The sequence below is a fragment of the Pollicipes pollicipes genome, unplaced genomic scaffold, assembly GCF_011947565.3.
Source record: "Pollicipes pollicipes isolate AB1234 unplaced genomic scaffold, Ppol_2.1 Scaffold_7231;HRSCAF=8579_pilon_pilon_pilon, whole genome shotgun sequence".
Taxonomy (NCBI): domain Eukaryota; kingdom Metazoa; phylum Arthropoda; class Thecostraca; order Pollicipedomorpha; family Pollicipedidae; genus Pollicipes; species Pollicipes pollicipes.
In genome coordinates, this window is record NW_023597034.1 from 23,232,274 (window position 1) to 23,237,912 (window position 5,639).

Sequence of the window (5,639 nt, forward strand, 5' to 3'; positions counted from 1 at the left end):
TGGTGTTCTGTGAATGAAGAGCTTTACGGCCGTTTAATTTACATTGAATTTGCGTATTTAGATATTATATATTAAGTTTGCGTATTATGCAAAATCTGTTATTTGCGTGGAAGCTTTATTTCCTTCACGAATAGTTAAGGTTCCGGTGGTCGGCGGGCTCACTGAAGGACAACATGGAACAAAGCTGTCCGATAGCAACCCCATCACCATTCGAACCGCGCAAAATGACCTTCCGAAAATTAGCTGCAGGTAAGAAGCTTTCGGCACGTTATCGCGAGCAACGGACCTGTTCGTAGAACACCGGAGCTTATGTTGCTTAATTTTTCACAGGCAACGGCACTGAAGAATTGCTGTAAATCAAGTAATTGCTTCTTTGAAATAGTTCCATTTAGTATGTATTCTACTTTTTTGCCTTGCGAAATGAACGAAACTAACCCATCTTTGTCTTGAAAAGACCGCCATGCTTGCGACTGTTTTGGAACTACAAAAATACCGAAATGGGCAGATCCGAAAGATGCTACTTTTCCTGTCAATCTCATCAGCGAAATATGGTGATCGTTTTCCCGCAAGTTTGCAACGTTCCGTCGTGTCTCCAGATCTTGTCTGTCCTTTTCAGAGAAGGTGATCTACCCGAGGAGGCTTACGACGCTCAGCGGTTCTCCACCGTTCACTGGCGGCACACAGCTCACCAAACAGGTGGCCATGGTGAGCATGCTAACATCAGTGTATGCATATGTCAGTAAGTTGCCGTGTGGATGGCCAATGTCAAGTAAACGCGTGGGGGGCATAGAATACTCTTCATCACACCTTAACATGCACCTGGATGGCTGGTTGGATGCTCTTCGCTCGGGTGGGGGTCATTTTAAACCCTCTGAGATCCCAGGAACTAAGAGAGCTAGAGACACCAAATTCACACGATGTATTGGTCTGTACGTGAGCTCACTTAGGTCAAAGTTGGAAGTTCTTAGGTCATGCCATTCGAGTCAAACAAGGTCAAACAAGGTCAAACCTCAGGCTAGTCTCCAAAGTGCTCCCAGAACCTAGATACCTGCTTTAAGCAAACGGTCGCATGTTCGTTTAAGGTCACTGACCTTGTTTGAACTTTCAAAGGTCAAGGTGACCAAAATCACACAAGACTGCTTTGAGCTTTGCATTTGAATATGTGACCAAAATTACGCTGGGCAGTATGATTCTAAAAACAAAATCCTGACTTGAGTCATTTTAAGTCAGTGACCTATTTTAACCTTAAAGAAGTCCATGGAAGATGTATAATGTGGTTCCTGTTATCAATAGATTCAAAATGAGCACCGGGAACTACTCCTCACAGCAAGCCTTAAAATAATAAAACAGGTTGGTTTTGATCTTGGTCCGATCTTCATACCTGACCCTAGGTCAATAGAATTTGTTTATTCAGCTGTTGTGTTGATTAATAAAGTACTTCAGAGATGTATGGTTTCGTCGAATACTCTGCTGTGAAATCAGATTGAAAGATTCCTATAAATTGACTTCCCTGAATTCGGGCCTGACTTTGACCTACCGTGGGTCAGTAACCTTCAAGGAACATCTAAATCATTGATGCCAACCGATCTGCTATTTCACTGTCTACAGCTATACTAAAATTGGCGTGGCTACGCCGAACCGTTCGGAAACCATTCTGGAAAAATAATTATTGGGGGGTCAAATTGGCCCGTCACCTGAGCGCGTGTTGATTCTAGGTCTCCGGGGACAAAAATAAACTTAGAAGCCGACCCAGTTTCTGAGGAAGCTCCCATTTGCTGGGACATTTCATAGTGCCACAAAACGAAAGTAATGTTGATCACGATGTTTGGGGTCAACGGTCTGTTGCCAATGTGCTATTTTGTAGATGCCATGATTCGGATAATTAGCTTGATGCCTTTAAACCTGGCTTAATATCCACAACAAAATTTAGACGCGAAACTGGCTATTGCTCTGTTGACCACTGAGACAAGTAAATATTGTGCTCACAAACCTTGGTACAGCGTTATGCCAAACGTGATGTCACGACATTGGCGTCAGTGGGAGCTCTGTGTGTGAGAGGCCCAATGGGCTTGGGCGGCAAGGGCGGCAGCGGTGACGAGGGCTCGCCCAGGGACACCGGCGGTAAGGCCTCGTCCAGGGGCAGCGGTGGCTAAGGCTCGTCCAGTGGCAGTGTAGTCAGTAGCGGGAGCCCGTCAGGCCAGGCCGGCTGTGGCATCTGCTGAAGCGGTGGCGGTGGGGTCAGTTTGCCGGACTTGACCGGACGCGGGGGTGGCTACATATTCGTGGCCGTGGTAGTTATACAACGATCAGCAGCAGCGTTAGTCATCCGTGATCTCTTGCTGAACTTTATTCATATTCTTTACAGTGAATTGCACCTCATTTAACCTTTTTACCAAACACAGCTCACATCAAGCTCTTTAAATGGGGAGGCATTCCTCTGCAGCAAAACTTTTTCTGAATTTAGGGAATATTAAAAAGCCGTTGCATTTTGGCACCAATCACGCAAGTTCAATTGGTTGAAGCCCCTGGGGAAATCAGCTTTTGGGGTCAGGGTAAGTTAACCTTTTTGGCTGAGCCCACAACCGATATTAGAAAGTGGCACCCCTGCACATGCCCGTATAGTCTGTCCGGGATAAACGGGGTGTCACAGGAACTCAGAATTGAGTGTGAAAGAAAAGTTGAAGATATTTTTTCAGACGGGGATGTAACCGGTGTCGCATGTAAAGGCTCATGTCGTTCCTCCAAGAGTTTGCCCCGCAGTCAGAATGCCTGGCGGCAAACCTAGGTATGCAGCTACTTCTTCACTGCAAACGGCTGGAGAGATTGCTACACTGTTGTCAAACGGCTTTGGGGATCATACGGCTTGGGCCACGTGAATTTTACGTCGATGTATCTAAAACAGACGTTATGGAAGGTCAACGTCTTGTCTATTTCAGAGACTGCGGCAGCTGGTGTTCGGTGCAACTTTATCGCCACCTCGACAGGAATGGCTGAACGGCGGGTTCAGTTTCCACCCGCCAGGTGGCAGTGTGGGTTACGGCCTGCGGACAGCTCAGCCACTCACACAGCCCGTGATCATGGCTGTCCAGACCCGTATCATCAAACACTTGCTGTTCCAGCACCGGACGGATGACGGGAATATCGACAGGTTAGCGCTCGTCCCATCGACAGGGCTTTTGGTGGCGACGACAGCTACCAGCGCAGATGAATTTATCCGCTTATCACACAGTTTTGACGGGAACTTTTTGCACGTTGAACAGGCCTGAGGCCAGCGCTCATTTTCGCTCTGAACCGTGAAGGGTTCATCCCCATTCTAGAGCCTTCGAAAACACTATGTTTGACAGCTTGTTATCTGCCAAGGCATCTGTCAGTTATCCGCAGCAACTGTGAGTCAGCTGCTTTTGTCAGAAAATATTTGGGTGAATGCTCATACAAGTGCCTGATTGTGCGATTTCTTTACGATGTCGGTGCTCATCTAGCTCCATATAGCCATCCAAGGTTGTTGAATTACTGATTCCTGTATTCATGAGGGCTTCTCTCAACCTTGCCGCGAGGAAGAGGGAACGTCTCCCTGGCTCTCGTTGTACCTTCCCTGCTAAGGAAAGACCATCACTTAGGTTGATGGGGCCCTCTGCCCGTGCCGTAGCATGATCGTATTTATCATGAGCCGTGCTAGACGGGTCGAAGCGTCTTGGTCGCCTAGTGCTGCTGACCATACGCACTAGACTCAACACGGCCTTCGAGGGTCCGCCTCAAATCTCATCCCAAGGTAGGCTAAAAAGAGTGTTCGTCCACTCTAACCTTAGGCCGGATGGGTGGTAACCTACCCCCCCCCCCCCCTTTGGCTCATCTTGCCCACCTCGTGACCCCGTAGTCTGTTGGACAAGGCCCGGCGTCCTGGTTTGGCCGCGCGTTAGGCCGCGTCCGCACTGCCAGAACATGTAAGGGATTCATGAAAATGCTCCCATATGAGTACGCAAACCACTCCGTGTAAAATACGTCATCAATGTACTGTTTGGGACAACAACGATATATGGTCGTTAATGGAACCTCCAACGACATACTTGTTGTCATTGTGTGGTTGTTAGCCGACACAGCGGCACTGACAACACCAGCAATGCATTTGCCTGCGGATGCCCGTAGATGTGCGCAGTGTCGTGAAAACATTCCTGAATACTGCCAACACAGTTGTGGCAACTGAAACCCACCAAGTATGCCGCATTAAACTGTTTAAGACGTACATGTAGTGGTGTTATTGTATATATGCATATATATGAATATATATATATATATATATATATATATATATATATACAATATATGGACATATATATATATATATATATATATATGTCCATATATTATCGCTTTGACTCGTAACGCTCACCGCCCCATCCTCTCTCACTGGCAAGACCCTCCGGTCCCCCAGCCTGTTGAACCCGCGGCGTTCAGAGAAGCAGGAGAGCCTGGTGACCGCGCTGAGTGATGCGCTATGGGAGGCCAGGGGGGCAGCGGTCTGCCATGTCTGCCTCTGCGCTGAGGCCCTCCAGATCTGGGGAAACACCGACTACCTTCCGGACAACATTACTGAACGGGTGAGTGGTGCCGAACACGGTCAAACGCGCCCCGGCGCCCGGTAATACACTGAGCTGCGTAACGTGTGCGATTCTAAAAAAAACTCTATAGAGATGGCCGAGACGGTGATGAACGTTTGTGGTTGGGAATGGTGCCAAATTATGCTGTGTGCCTCTTCCGCTTCACGTGACGTTTTTGCATGCGACAAAACCGGAGACAGATGCATGACCGCATCCTGTTGTCCACCGAGAAAGGCGAAGTTTATCTGCGTTGTCTCCTGAACCTTAGTAAATGTTTTCATGCTGCCGACCAATCAACATTGCCTACGAGAATGGGATGATATTTATGGCATAGCCATTTCCCGTTTCTCTCTAAACCTCCACTGCGACACCCCGAATGTCAGTTCGCTTCGCTTTTGGAAGATATCACGCATACAAGAAGTTCTCCCAGGTTATTGTAGTGCTCCAGACCTCCGCTTGAGGTTCCTTCTTACGCCTTGCTTGAGAATTCCTCAGCCACCCGTATCTGGTAAGACAGTGACCCCCTGAATCACGTTGGGCAAGTGGTACAGCCGATTAATTTATGGCAGAATGGTTTTCTATGAGCGCCCTTTAATGTGGCGACGATAAAGTAAGGTGTTTTTTTAAAGAAATTTGCAAATATTTCAGTGCGTCACATGCTGCGTTTAAGCTCTGAGAGAGAAAGAGAGAGAGAGAGAGAGAGAGGGAGAGAGAGAGAGAGAGAGAGAGAGAGAGAGAGAGAGAGAGAGAGAGAGAGAGAGAGAGAGAGAGAGAGAGAGAGAAGAGAGAGGAGAGAGAGAGTAGAGAGAGGAGAGAGAGAGAGGAGAGAGAGAGAGAGAGAGAGAGAGAGAGAGAAAAAAAAGAGAATGAGAGAGAGGGAGAGGGAGAGAGAGAGAGAGGGAGAGAGAGAGAGAGAGAGAGAGAGAGAGAGAGAGAGAGAGAGAGAGAGAGAGAGAGAGAGAGAGAGAGAGAAAGAGAGAGAGAGAGAGAGAGAGAGAGAGAGAGAGAGAGATGCAGAGAGAGAGGAGAGAGAGAGAGAGAGAG